This window comes from Magnolia sinica, chromosome 15, assembly GCF_029962835.1.
Source record: "Magnolia sinica isolate HGM2019 chromosome 15, MsV1, whole genome shotgun sequence".
NCBI classification, from domain to species: Eukaryota; Viridiplantae; Streptophyta; class Magnoliopsida; order Magnoliales; family Magnoliaceae; genus Magnolia; species Magnolia sinica.
In genome coordinates, this window is record NC_080587.1 from 63470968 (window position 1) to 63487168 (window position 16201).

Consider the following 16201-nt stretch of genomic DNA (forward strand, 5'->3'; position numbering starts at 1 on the left):
TCAGCAGCAGGGATGATTATCCACCAAATCCTACATATATAAACAAAGCCCTCTAAACATACTATGGTTATTTCTTTTTTCTTTTTGAAGTTGTTAATACCAAATGACATTACTGCAATTAATCGAATGTCCGTAGCATTCCAACCCAATTGCTGCGAAAGGTGGAACAAAAGCAGGTCACTATTGAAAAAGCAGCCAAGCATGATGCATCCAATCAGCTCATTTGATAATAAATTCAAGTTTATGGATCTTATTTTTAGAAGCTCTGAGAAATCAGTTACCTTCCCAGGGAAGCGAAACATTTATATAAACAAATATACAGGTATAGACGCATTGTAGAAGTCTAAATGCTCTTCTCCCCTTTTTTTTACGGCTCCCCTTTCTTGGACTCATAGACTCTAAAAATCAAAGGCTCTCTCCCTTCTCTCCTTTGCCCATAAGTATCTCATTGCATGGTCTCCTCAGCACTACAAATCTACAAAGAAACTTGGATCACCACCTCCAATATAAAAAAAATCTTTGTTACAGTCTACCAAATCAGGTGCCATATCAGACCATATTTTTTAACCCACATGAATCTTAGCTGACACGATGAAACTAGACAATGGGAATTATCAGGTGCTAAACCCTGAATGATGGTGTGCGAGTTCTGGACCATTCATTTGGTGGGCCCTAATGTGGATGGCAGTACACCAAAAATCACACCTGAATGATGACGTCAATAAGAAATAAGCAGATTTGTGCCCAGTGAGTGTTGACAGTTGCTTGTACCTTTTTTCCTCATCAATTGTCTAAATCCTTGCAAGTCGTCAAATCAGTGCTCGTACACTTGGTGTGCAAGTTTCTTGCTTATAGCTCGACCATGGTAGGGCCCAATAAATGAATGGTCTTGAAGATGTGCATCACACATAAAGATTGGTGCATCAACTAAGATATTATTAGCTATTACAACTGTATATCCTCTTGAAGCAATATACATTTTCTTTGACAATTACCACAGTAAGTCAACTTGATAACACAGCAGCCCAAGTTACACAGACTAAATCTCTATCGAGTCAAGGTAACTCGGCAAGTTTCTCAAGTACAATAGAGTGTTCAATCATGCTTCTTGAGTGTCCAATATAATTCATTAGGGCTTGATAGGGATCTAAGCTAACACCACTAGCTCTGCACAGAATAAGGTTGAGCTAATTTGGACTCATAAAGCTTCCAGTCAAAGTATCCAAATATCAAACAAGACGTGCATTACAAGATAAAACAATGGAAGAACATGCATGCAGGTGGGCTTGCAAAGTTGACACTAGATTGAACATGAGAGGCGACTTATTGAAGACAAAATGTATCCTGACCGAACAGTGATCAACCTATACCTAGGCTCGAGGATTTTTTTTCTTTTCCCTTTTTTTTTTTTTTTTTTGGAAAGGTAAGACTGACAGGGATTTAACCCTGGATCACTGGAACACGCTACACTGTCTCTAACAGCTCATCTAACGAGTGGGAGACAACAGCATAGTTTCGATCTCTTTGGCTCTGAAAGACTTTGGCCAGCATGGGAAACAACCTACAACCTCAGCACCAAGAAACAGGGGAAGAAACAAAACCTTGATACAGCCAACAGCAAGAAATATTATTCAATGGAAGCCACAAGTTGGGATTTCAACAGATGTGAGGCAGAGTTGGAAAACTGACATGACTGTGATCAGACAGTTCACTCTCTGTGCCCAGATGTCCAATTATCATAAATAGTCCAAGGCCCTGTTTGGTGGACACCTAAAACAGAGTTCATCTCACTTTATTTAACAATAGTTATGTATTAGAGATCTTGATCTCTGGTGCATAATGAATTAATGTTACTGTTAAATAAAATGGATGAACTCATTTTTAGGCGTCTACCAAACAGGGCATAAGAATTTCTAATTGAGAATAACCGCATTCATGTTAGATAATTCTCACCAAGAGAAGTTTTTTTCTGTGCCATTTTTCAAGTTTTAGGTTCAGTGACAGTAGGAGTAATTTAGGTAAGAAGTACAAAAAGGCAGTGATGGTTTCCTCCTGCAGGTTGAGTTACATAAGACTGATTTCAGCATTGGAGTTCCATCTTAAGGGTTGAGAGCCCCAGGTTGATATTTTACTAGATGGTTGGAGCAGACCTCAGTTAGTTGGGATAAGGCTTAGATGATGATGATGATGATTATGATGACTGGTGGAGACTGAGGATTGATTAGGTTACCATGTTTCTATATTTCTATTGGCTGCAATTTGTTCAGTTATTTACTTTCATACAGTTTATTTGTTGCAAACCCGTGTTCTTGACTGCTAATAGAATTTTCATTGCAAAAGATAATAACAATTGTGGATTCTTTTAGGCAAACCACAATTTGGCCTACGTGAATAACATTTTGTCGGAAAAAATTCCATAATGCTGGACAGCGCTGGCTCTACTGTGTTGTCCTCTACCAATTACAGCTACCAATAAACCATATTTGCATTAATGTATCATCTCTTTGTACTGGAGAATGGTCTGAAACATTTTGAGAGAATCCAAAATGCCCTTTTTTTGTGGATCCAAATCCTTTTGGCCAAGAAGTTTATACACACGCACACAGAGGAATGCTCACCTGCGCACCAGTTCTCACGAACACTTTTTGAGAACTCATCACCCGTGATATGAGTGCAAAATCTGAACCGGCCATGTGATGCAGCACAACATGAAACCCCCAGGGCCCAACTTTTACCTTGATCCAAAACTTCAGTGGGCCATGGCAAAACGAAATAGCTTCCTCCCATTATTTGCCTCTCTTTTTCTATGGTCCACCAAAGTTTTGAATCAGGGTAAAAGTTGGACCCTGAGGGTTTCATGGGGTGCTGTATCACGTGGACGGTTCAGATTTTGGGTTCATATCACAGGAGATAAGTTCTTGTGAGAACTAGTGCGCAAGTGAGCATTCCCTTTTCTCTCTCTCTCTCTCTTATATATATATATATATATATATATATATATATATATATATTAGAGAGAGAGAGACATGCTCGCCATGGGCCTAAAATCCGAACGGTCCATGTGATGCGGCACCCAATAAACCTCTAGGGACCAATTTTCACCATGATCCAAAACTCTGGTGGGCCATAGCAAAGAGAGATGCAAATCAAGGGAGGAAGCTGTTTTCTTTTGCCATGGCCCACAAAAGTTTTGGATCAGGGTAAAAGTTGTGCCCTAGGGGTTTCATGAAGTGTTGTGTGAGTGTGTGTGTGTGTGTAATCCTCGCAGACTTTTGAATTGAAAAGATTAAAGATATCTTCCATGAAAATGATTATTGAAAACAAGAATATCAACAATGGTAGCTATGAAGCAAGGTTTTTAATAAAGGTATCCGCAGCCGGATCCGCCGGGTGCAAGAAATGATATGGTGCAGGGTAATATCAGACAAGTATCGGATGATACAGGCCTGCAACAGCCTTTCCTTTCCTTTCTTTTTCTTTTGCATAAAAGGATCTTTAAAATATTGGGAAAATAGAAAAATGTAAAACATCGAAATAGACCACTCTTTGATAAGAATGTTATCTGTCAGCTTGCTATGCTGAAAGTCAACCAAATAGGTTATAATTGAACACAAATCAAGCATGCTTTTGGTGGATTAGGGGCCATTACTTGTGAATACAACAAAAAGATGGAAAAAAGAAAAGAAAAAAGTAATGGTTTACCCCTTCTGATATTTCCCAAAATGGTTCATTCTGCTTCAATTCATCAAATCCCACTCAAATCTTGAGTTTTGACCCTCATAATAGGCCTAGATCTAGTCTTAAATTAGTTTCTAAGCTTCCTTTATCATTAAAATGAAAAGTGGAAAAACATGAGAAATTTTGAAAATAAAATTTCAGAATGGGGCCTCTATGGCATCGGCCCGCATGAGCCAATACAAGCCGATGCAACATTTTCATTCCAAACTCTCTTCCAACATTACTCTCTCTCTCTCTCTCTCTCTCTCTCTCTCTCTCTCAAATTAGTTTTTCAATGTTATTAGTATAATAATAATAATATTAGTAACAATATTAAATCATTTTCATTGCTCTTTTTCTACTTTTATACTTACTGGTTGCCCTTTCTTGTTACTTTAGGTTGCGTTTGGTTGCACCAAATATTATAAAATTTTGTTAAATTCCATTATTAATGAGTCTAATTTGGTGCAGAATATCATGAAATTGGTTTAACCAAGCACAACCTTGATTTAAAATCTAGAAGCTCTTTCTCTACTTTTATACTTAATGGTTACCCCTTCTTGTTACTTTAGGTTGCGTCAGTGTTCGAAATATTGGTATCACATTTATGTATTGCACCCTTGGGATATAGATACATATCGGTTATCGCATGGGATATATCGATTGCATCGCGTATTGTATCGTTGTTGTTGGAAACATGGGAAAATATTGAGAATTGGTCGAATTTTTCAATTAAACTTTAGTGATTGTTAAAAAAGACATCAATACACACTTATCAATCAAAACATTACAAAAAGTAAGTGCACATAACATATTTTCTTTGTATGGGGTCCTAATCTGTGTTGTCTAACTGATTGATGCATGTATATTTAAAGTCTATTCATATAATTTGTAAATATAAGAAGACATGTGGAAACACAAGTAATACATTCAAAAGCAAAAGAAGAATCACTAGATCAGGTTACACACATGTTTAATTCTATGTTTGGATATAAAGATTGTAACCGATTTGCGAGAAATTTTTTATTTTTTTTTAAAATTTTCTGTAACTCAGCCCATCTCCTCCAAATCTCAAAATCGAAGCTCCCAATCCATGATTTTTCATGAATTTGTAACAATTTGACACTAATTTAACATGATTTACCAATATATTTTTTTTAAAAAGGATCGAAATAAAAAATGCTACCGGATCGAACATATGGGATATATCCCACTACCTGTGCATTTTGTATCGCACAAGTGGGATACAAGATATATCGTGGGATATATTGACCAATATCATCGATACTTAAAACACTGGGTTGCGTTTGGTTGCACCAAATATTATAAAATTTTGTTAAATTCCATTATTAACAAGTCTAATTAATTTGGTGCAGAATATCATGAAATTGGTGCAACCAAGTGCAACCTTGATTTAAAATCTAGAAGTAGCATGTAGCTTATGTTATAGCTTACAGCTCATGCGTTTCAGAGGGGTGAATGCTACACTACCTGCTATTCGCTATTTAAAACACTAGTTTAAACATGCTTGTATTCGAATGGTCTGAAACATTTTGAGAGAATCCAAAATGCCCTTTTTTTGTGGATCCAAATCCTTTTGGCCAAGAAGTTTATACACACACACAATAGAAGTATCGTGCAGCACTACAAAGGGTTGAGCGCTATGTAACAAGCTACAGCTATTTAAAACACTGGTGGTGGCCTAAGAGTTCTTCTTGGTATAAAGCGTCGGGGATGTGGAGGGCAATTATGAGTATGAAGGAAATTGTCAAGGAGGGGGTGGGCAACAATTTGAGGTTTAGATTTTGGAAGGATGTGTGGATAGATGATTGGAAGTTACAAGATTTATATCCAAGTCTAGCTCAAGCAGCCTTGGATCTTGACATAAGAGTCAATCAATGATTCAATATTTCTCGTTCCATGGGACTATCAAGATTTGGCTTCCTTTTAATTGAAGGAATCTTTGAGACCATGAATTTGAAGAATTAGTGCCTATATTAAATCAGTTATCAAGGGTAATTGATGTAGGATAATTAACCACTTGCTCTAAAAGTTCGAACTGTTATAGTATGGTGAATTAATCCCTTTATCTCGTAGCCCAGGTCCCACATCGCGTAGGTTAGGACCTCGGCCGAACCCCCCTTCTTGGGCCCCAAATCACATGGGTACCGCCTCATACGGGCCACCCACCTCGAGTGTGTTCCCGTATCCCACAGGCTACCCCACTCAAGCCCAGTGCGAAATGCGCATTAATCACCCTCGGTGAGGAGTCTCGAATATGATACTGTTTGACGGCATGTTTTAATTGTATTTGTAATACAGGACGCATTTACAAGCATGGATTGAAATAGAAGGCTAAAAATATGGATTTAACATTCAGAAATCACCATGACAAGGGCCAGACCCCAGGGGACCAAGATCAATGCCAGAGATCCAAGAAAACCGAGAAATTGAAGTTCAAGTGGCCTGGAAATAAGCTAGAATGCAAGATCACAGGGTTCTCACCATCTGATCAGTTCAAAACTCCATACATGGCCTAAAGACCATAAATGAACCGTACATGTGAAATTTCAGCTCCTGGATCACTGTGGAAGTAGCCCAACGGACAGATCAACTCCTTTAATCATTATGTGGGGCCCGCCTGATATCTGGATATACTTCAAAATTGGTATGGACGGTTTATAGGATATGACAGAATGGATGGACGGCACAGATTTCTCTCGAACATTACGATGGACCCAGATGTACATTGCATGTACATCAGGTACATGTGCACGAGCAATGCACCGGACGGAGAGTCCGGTCAAAAAACTCGCTCACCCGAAGTCCCTGTTTCGAAAGGAAACAACGTCCGACGCTGTTTCGACGGGCGCTCGATGTGGGCCCCACTCGCGCCTCATTTTGACAATCCGGACCGTCCAGTCATTCTAGAGGAGCCAACCGACCGTACAAGAGGGGTTTCTTCAAACCCATACACGCATATGTGCGTGGGTCTCTGTTTAAACGCAGGATGGATGGCTGAGTTGCAATTCAATGGGCTGCATCAACGGACAACCAAAACCGTCCATCTCCAACCGGAATTCCGAGGCGAATCCAACTGACGGAGTGGATTTCCTCTCCAGCATCGTTCATGGCCTCCACCAACATCCCAGCGCAAGAACCGCGCATGCCCTGTTATGGGCAACCGGGACTTCCAGGCCATTCTGTGATCAGGACGGTGATCGGATCAGCAATCCAAATCATTCATTCTCATCAACAGGGAGCCGTGACCACCTCCAAGGAGTCCGATTCTGATTTTGGACGATCAGTCGTCCAAAATCTCGATCCAAACACAAGATGTTTTGCATTTCACTACGCATACGAACGCGGTTTGAATAGCTGGCCGCGAGAGGACTGTCGCCGCAACCTGTTTCTGGTAGGACTCTGCAGGAGCTCGCGAGAGGACAGTTCTATAAACGGGGGAGGACGTCTCTTCGGCTGGGGGACGTGAGAGCTGGCAGCGTGGATGCTCGGTTTGGTGGGGAGCAGCAGGTGTTTATTTTCTGCTAGACGTGGCTGAGACGTGAAACAGCGGAGGAGTTGGAGTTTTGGACGGTTGAAGAAGCTGAACGTGGAGTGGGTTATCTCTTTTTCCTTCTTATTCTTTTCTTTTCCTTTTTATTCTTTATTTTGTTGTTTTTGTTAGCCCATATCATGTGTGGCTAAACCTCTTAGCTAGGGCTAAGAGGTGAAGCCTGTAGCGAGATGGGAGAACCTACTTTATGCCTTTAATTTAAATTTCTAAACTGAAGTTGATATAGTTGATTATTAAAGGAATATTTTTCTTAGTCTTTTATGGTCTGTTGTGACTGAAATTACAATGGGTTTGCAAGGGCTTTGAGTATTTCTTTCCCCTTTTTAAGTTTATGAAGCCAGGAACCCCTGTTGTTCATCATTGTCCCATGGGCATGGTAGGATGACAGTACCCTTCCTGATCCTCATACATTGTTGGTTGGTTGGTAATTAGTTTAATTCTGTTGTTTACTTTGTCTCCTGGGCATGGCTTGGTGATGGAATCCATTCTAATTCATACACCTTTCACCTCTTGAAAACTATATCAAAGGAAGTCTAGTTAAATTCCATGATTTCTGAAGCAGGCATAATTTCTCCCTGATCTCTACAAGTGGATCCTCTGAATCCCTAGTTTCATCCTCTGAATTCCTTAAAGCTTTAGATAATTATTCCACAATTATTCCTTAAATTTACATTTGATTTTGATTACATCTTAGGCTAGTTCTATTTCTACCTAGTTTCAGGAAACGTACAAGTTTCAGTCCCTGTGGATTCGACCTCGGTCTTACCGAGTTTATTACTACATCACAACCCTATACTTGGGGAGTGAACATTAATGCACCAGTGCGAAATGCGCATTAATCACCCTCGGTGAGGAGTCTCAAACACAAGACCTCCCCCGTGGGCCCTAAATCACATGGGTCACCCACCCCAAGTGTGTCCCCGCATCCCACAGGCTATCCCACTGGAGCTTGGTGTGAAAATGCCCCTGCATTAATCACCCCTTATGAGGAGTCTCGAACACGAGATTCCCTATTTGATACCAATTTGATGCAGAACAATTAAACATTTACTCTAAAAGCTCGAACTGTTAGAGTATGGCAAATTAATCTCTTTATCTCATAGCCCAGGCCCCGCATCGCATGGGTTAGGACTTCAGCCGAACCCCCCTCGTGGGCCTCAAATCACATGGGTACCGCCTCACACGGGCCCTCCACCCCTACATGTCCCCGCATCCCACAGGCTACCCCACTCGAGCTCAGTGTGAAATGCACATTAATCACCCCCGGTGAGGAGTCTTGAACACGACACCTCCCTTGTAGGCCCCAAATCACGTGGGTCACCCACCCCAAGTGTGTCCGTACATCCCACGGGTTACCCCAATCGAGCCTAGTGTGAAAATGCCCCTGCATTAGTAATCCCATCGAAGGGGGCCGATTCAGTGCCTTGGAAAGAGGTCATGTTGGGAAAGTTTTTGGTGAAATCTTTCCACTATTGTATTTAAAGGTGGTCCTTTTGTAGGTGGCGAAATGCATAACTTATTTCTTTGGTCATATGGTGCCCCCTCAAAGGTGGATTAGCTTTCCCGTCATTAGTGGGTTGGAATAGGGTGTTAACGATCAACAATTTGAGGAAGAGGAGTCTCTACATCACAAATGCATGCCCATTGTGTTGGCATAACAGGAGTAGACCGATCATCTCTTCATGCATTGTTCATTCTCAAGGGAGGTGTGGGAAGGTTTCTTTGGGATCTTTAGAGTATCACGGGTAATCCCTAGGTAAATTGAGGGATTTTTTAGGCAACGGCATGGACTGTAATTGCTAACTCAAAATGCCAAAATCAAATTGTTTGAATAGTTTTAATTGTTAATTTGTGGACGCTTATTTTTTAAAATAGGGCCTTTTGATTATTTTTTTTCATGATTCACTATCCAATAAATGTCCACCAATTCACAAGTGGGATAATGCCAATAAATTGCATGAATTTGAGGCTGATTTGGGGCATGGATTGGTTCTCCAAGTCAACCCCAAATTGGTAATGCGATCTACTTGAAATTAATTTCATTTTTTAAAAGAACAATTAGGAGAAATGATATCAAATTGTTAAGTATATAAATTAGATTTTTAGAAAATTAAATATATGAATTTTGTAGTCAAATTCAAGTTATCTGGTTCATAAATTCATCAGACAGTCCGATATAAATTCTCACCAAAGGGTAGATCGTTGTGGCCCATATAGAATGTGTAGGGCTCACCTTAATGTGATGTATTTATGGCCTATGTGAGCGGCCCATTGTGATGTATATTAGGCCCTTGAGTGTCACGCCCCAATCTCGAAAACCGGGCTCACAAAAATTTTAATCACCGAATCCAGTACTGACAGCCTCCATAGTACCCCATTCTCGGCTCCCAGCGCGCATGCGCCGAATTCTGATCCTGGGATCCTACAAGGAGGATTTTTCAACGTACGTTTATCTCGTAAGAAGCATAACTACAAGTATACCAAAATCACAAGAACAACATTATCATCACATATCCACTAATATAAACATTCAAGTATAATGCTGAAAGGAAAAAATACATGCATATAATAAAAACTCCACAAAAGCATGGCTGTATGCTCCTGCTCCTCGCCGCTGCAACCTAACGCCACCTGCACGCATCTATCGTGCATAAGCTTATAAAAAGCTTAGTGGGTGGTGAAAGTGTATGCACAAGGTAAGTGCTAAGTAAACAATATCAGAGAAATCAGAATAAGCGAAAATACTAACAAGCCCATAAAGCATACAACATCATAAATACTAGCAAGTTTATAAATCATACGATATCAGAGTAATGCGAAGATATGCTAATAGGCCCATAAATACCATCAGCCTTATCCAAGCTATGTGATGCAAAAATATAATAAACCAATATCATATATTGATGAAGGAATGTAAATCAGCTATGCAATGCGGAGGCAGTAAGCTAAATACTATGTGTTGAGGATGCAATGCAATATGCGATGTGAATGAAATGACCAAGCGGAAGCTGTGAAGTCGAGATGGTAGTACGTAGTATCGCAAGCCACGGGTCCATCACAAGAGACTTCCAAACCAGTCCCATACCTAAATTTGGATAGTTAGACTTAATGTGGTAAACTCCTGGTCTCGGGTTAGTCACGCGCCCAACCAAAATCCTGGTCATGTGAAGGTACACGTAACAAATAGTTACGCACCACCAACCCGAGTGGATAGTGAATGAATAAATGATGAACATGCAATTTATGCTCAATAAGTCTACATATCAATATGGTTCATCTCTCTGGAAAATCACCGGGTCTATTACACTCTAAACTGGATTGCTGCCCATTGCGCGTAACAAGGTGAGTGGAAGAGACCTCACTATCTCGCCTACCAATATCGGGCCCGGCTAGTCGATAGCGGACCCATTCCTTGAGCCGGTCAGACTACCTAACATTGCCCCCTCCTCTCGGGTAGGTAAGGCCATATCCCTTTCCAACAGACCACGACACAGTGGGAGACGCGGCCTAATGGTATACGACCCTCACGTACTCATGCATCCACTCGGTCTAGACGTTGGAGCAACCATAGAACCAAGAGGGTTTAGGGACTTTCACCCAGGGATATCTATAGCACCCCATGTAAAACAGATTTTCGGTGTCTTATCTGGCCACCCACAAAATACCTGTGGAGGCTATGGCCCTGATGTCGTTAGGGCGTATGGTGGTCATGTCACACAAATGTGAGATGCACACACAGTCCAATCATGCATCAATCTTGCACATGTCGTGCTCTCATGTGGGGCAACTCCGCCTATCAGGAAGCCCCATGAACAACCTACCCTATAGTATATGCAATGGTCAATCACATCTCATAACAAACATGCAGATGATGAGTATGGGCATGTATCATGATGTTATGCTGTCATATACTCATAATCGGTATCGATAATCGGCCTATATACAAGGCAAGGTCCATAAATGGACAACAGATCCATACGTGAGGGTCAGTCCTCAACAATAGATATACCAAATCTAATAGCACAGATTCCTCCGTATATAACACCATGGGCCTTACTCAAGGGCCACATATACACAACAGGTGGGCCATGCTCATGGGCTTCAAATACATGACATGTGGGCCCTACACATGGGTCACGAATACATCAAATGCATCATGGATCATGGGCCTAATACATATTACAATGGCCTTGCCCATAGGCCACAAATACACCACAATGGGCGTTGCCCATGGGCCATGAATACATCACAGTAGGCCTCAACTACGGTTCGCATATACATCATATAGGTCTTAACAATAGGAATTGGCCTTAACAATCGAAATCAGCCTATACAATTGACCTCGACAATCGAAATCGGCTTCGATACTCGGCCTCGACAATCGGGATCGATCGATAATCAGAATCAGCAAATTGGTCATGATAAACAGTCTCGATCGCTAATCAGAATCGAAAAATCGGTCACGACAATCGGATCGATCGATAATCAGAATCGGCAAATCGGTCATGATAATCGAGATCGATCGATAATCAGAGTCGGCAAATCGGTCACGACAATCGGATCGATCGATAATCAGAATCGGCAAATCGGTCACGACAATCGGGATCGATCGATAATCAGAGTCGGCAAATCGGTCACGACAATCGGGATCGATCAATAATCAGAGTCGGCAAATCGGTCACGACAATAGGGATCGATCAATAATCAGAGTCGGTAAATCGGTCATGACAATCGGGATCAATCGATAATCAGAGTCGGCAAATCGGTCACGACAATCGGGATCGATCGATAATCAGAGTCAGCAAATCGGTCACGACAATCAGATCGATCAATAATCAGAGTCGGCAAATCGGCCTCAGCAATCAGAATCGACCTTGGAAATCGGAATCAGCCTCAACAATCGAAATTGGCCTCGGCAATCAGAATCAGCCTCAAGAATCGGAATCGACCTTAAGAATCGAAATCGGTCTTAATAATCGGCATCAGCAAGAATAGGCCTAACAAGGCCTAAGGGAAGGTCACAATGTGGACATTTAACCATCATCGCCCATTAATGTGGACATTTAACCATCATTGCTCCCAAGGCATGGCCCACCATAATCATCATTACCTACATCGTGGAGTGATCACACATCGCAATGGACCTCATATATATCGAGTCAGCCATATCACATGGGCCGCACCAGTGGGCCTCATATACACCAAGTGGATTGCGTCCACGGGCTGCACCAATGGGCCTCATATACACAACAGGTGGGCCCTGCTCATGGGCTCAAATATATACATAGCATGTGGGCCCTACACGTGGGTCTCATATGTATCAAATGGGCCACGTACCCGGGCCTTATATACATCAAAGGGCCATGCGTCATGGGCCTAATACATATCACAATGGGCCTTGCCCATATGCCACGAATACATCACAATGGGCCTTGCCCATAAGCCTCAAATGCATCACAATGGGTCTTACCCATGGGCCTTAGGTTCAAGTAGGTGGGCCCATCATATGGGCCTCAAAAATGCATCATGACGAGCCTTATCATATGGGCTTCAAACACAAACAAATGGACCCCATTACATAGGCCAAAAGTACAAACAGGTGGGCCCCGCACATGGGCCAAAATACATCATGATTGGCCTCATGGATGGGCCGCACCAATGGGCCTCAAATGGGCTTGGACCACGCCTTAAAAAAATCATTTTAATAGTTGTTGGTGTAACATGTGAGCCATTGTACACTATCATAGGGGTACATGGCTTACTAATGTGATCAGCGCTGTCCAAACATTGTCCACGTACATCAACACTGTCCGAACATTATCCAGCACCATCCAGCACATCTGAACGGTGTGGATGAAGTAAATACATCATGGTGTGACCCACATTGCAAAACAGGTGGACGGCTTGGGTCTCAGACACATCAAAGGTGGATCCACAATGGACAGACGGTCTGGATGAGTCAAGGTCGGTCCCACCGTCCGGATGTTGACAGTGTGGATGAATCACGTACGGCATGGTGGGCTCATGTGAGTTTGGATGGTCGTATGCATTGCAGCTGGCCTCTCCAGCTGGATAAAATAGATACATCAGGGTGTTGTTCCACCGTCCTATGGCTGGATAAAACAAATACATCACACGTGGGCTCCACATGCTGGAAAGCATGTGTGTACAACACACACATCAAGGTGGGCCCCAACGGATGGCAGGCGTGGACATACAACACATACATCAACGGTGGGTTACCACTGTCCACGTGGCCCACCAGATTTGGACCTGCCTCGAATTACCTTAAAATAATATATCCAAATTGGATGGACGTTGTGGATACAACACATGCCCCACACGTGGGCCAATGGAACTATGCTGACGTTAGCAGGCAGCAGCAGCTACTGCTGCTGCGACTCACCACAGATGGACGGCTGTAACACATACCTCATGGCCCGCCCCACTGTCCACGTTGATGGTGGGGATATACAATACATCATGGTGTGGTCCATACTGACAGAACAGGTGGATGGCTTGCACAAACAACACATCATGGAGGGGCCCACACGAGTGGACAGTGTGGATGAAACGGATGAACGATGTGTATAAGACCGTACATCAAGGTGTGTCACACCATCGGACGGTTGGGATATAACCCATACATCACAGTGCACCACACACCTGCATAGTCCAGATGGACGGTGTGTGGCAGAATAAATACATCAAGGTGGGTCCCAGCCCTACACGTGCCATACGTGTGGGGTGGCCCCTCATCCAAACAGATGGATGGCTGGAGAAAACACATCCATCATGGTAGTTTGCAAGCTCCATTCAGATGAACGGTGTGTGTAAGACACATGCATCTTGGTGGCCCTCACAGGCTGCTGACATAATCCAGTGGTGGGACCCGCCAACCTGGCCAATGTATGGCTGGATGAAACCGTACCTCATGGTAGACGCCCACATACCTGCTGACGAAATGCTGCAGCAGCAGCAGCAACTGCGTGCTGAGTGGGATCTACCGTCCTTGCTTGGACGATGTGGGTACACCACATGTGTAAAGTGGGGTCACGTGGTGGGCCATCTCACGGACGGACGATGTGGTTTAAACATATACATTACAGTGGGTTTTCACCGTCCAGAAGGCTAGACGGTGTGGATATAAAACATATATATGAGGTGAGGTCCACGTGGTGGCCTAGGGCCCCACGAACCAAGCTAATATTTGTGTTTTCCATCCAACTTCCAGGCAAGACAGACAGCCTGGATTCAACATATGTACGAGGGGGCCTCACCATCCAGATTTGCTGGACGGTGTGGACCCAAAACATACATCATGTGGGCATCGTTGTGGGCAGCAAGGCGGACCCCCAGATGGACAGCAGTGTGGATAAAATACATACATCATAGGTGGGGCCCACAGCACCGTCTATCCAGGTGGACCATCACACAAGGAAAAAATAAAATAAAATAAAATAAAATAAAAATAAAAAGGAGAGAGAGAGAGAGAGAGAGGGAGAGAGATAATGAGAGAGATCGGATGATGGTGGGAGCTCTGCCACTATGAGCTCCCTCTAAGAGCTAAAATGCTTACATCGAGATGGGTCCCACCAATATGGGCCCCTAAATCACAAAAGGATAAATACAATATCACCCACTGTTGCAAATCTTCTAGCCTCTTTGGTCTCCCCGAGCTCTAAGGGATGCGATTCAACGGTCGAGATTATCTTTGGAAGGTGAGGATGGGAGGTAAGAAGGTGGGCCACACAAGCATCTCCATGGAAGTCATGGACGTTGGGTGCTCTCATGGTGCTTGGGAGAGAAAATGAGAGAGAGATGAGAGAGAGAGAGAGGATGTAAGAAAGAGAGGGATGGGTGAGTGATGGGGTGAGTGATGGGTGTACTTGAAAAGGGATGGGTGGAGAGAGGGAGAGTTGACTTTGGGTTGCTTTTTGGGTAATGTGACATGTACTTGATTGATTTGACATATTGTAGAGATTCTCTCGGTATTACAACGCGCGGCGTTTTTCTCGAACTGAACGCGGGCCCACATCTCCTGGACCGGGTATCGCCTTGGCATGTAATATGCGGTGTCAGAACCACGGCGACGGCACGGTCGCAAGGGTATAAGTTTCAAGTCGATCCGACTTTGATATACGGGACACGACTCACGATCGCGCACATATCTACACATCGCGGTCGCCGAAATTCGCCCTTAGAAAGACCCCCCATGGATTTCCAAAAAACATCTCGAAAGCATGTGTTTTTCCTTTTTCCCTGTAAAGCCCAAAGACCTGCAAGAAGGGACATCCTCCACACATCGCTACCCAATTTGCCAATACCCCCTCCATGCCGTTGCCTAAAAAATTTCTCAATTTACCTAGGGATTACCCATGATACTCTAAAGATCTCAAAGAAACCTTCCCACACCTCCCTTGAGAATGAACAATGCATGAAGAGATGATCGGTCTACTCCTTGTTATGCCAACACAATGGGCATGCATTTGTGATGTAGAGACTCCTCTTCCTCAAATTGTTGATAGTTAACACCCTATTCCAACCCACTAGTGACGGGAAAGCTACTCCACCTTTGAGGGGGCACCATATGACTAAAGAAATAAGTTATGCATTTCGCCACCTACAAAAGGACCACCTTTAAGTACAATAGTGGAAAGATTTCACCAAAAACTTTCCCAACATGACCTCTTTCCAAGGCACTGAATCAGCCCCCTTCGATGGGATTACTAATGCAGGGGCATTTTCACACTGGGCTCGAGTGGGGTAGCCCGTGGGATGTAGGGACACACTCGGGGTGGGTGGCCCATGTGATTTGGGGCTTACGAGGGAGGTCTCATGTTCAAGACTCCTCACCGGGGGTGATTAATGCGCATTTCACACCGGGCTCGAGTGGGGTAGCCTGTGGGA

At 43.0% G+C, this 16201-nt stretch overlaps 1 long non-coding RNA gene across 1 annotated transcript; it reads right to left on the reverse strand.

Annotated features, from left to right (window-relative positions):
• Positions 1-205: 205 nt before the first annotated feature.
• Positions 206-4746, reverse strand: LOC131227854 (uncharacterized). Its single transcript, XR_009162540.1, has 2 exons — positions 3703-4746; positions 206-499 (listed from the first exon to the last, which is right to left on the reverse strand). It is a non-coding gene; the product is annotated as an uncharacterized LOC131227854 (long non-coding RNA).
• Between the last annotated feature and the right edge of the window lie 11455 nt (positions 4747-16201).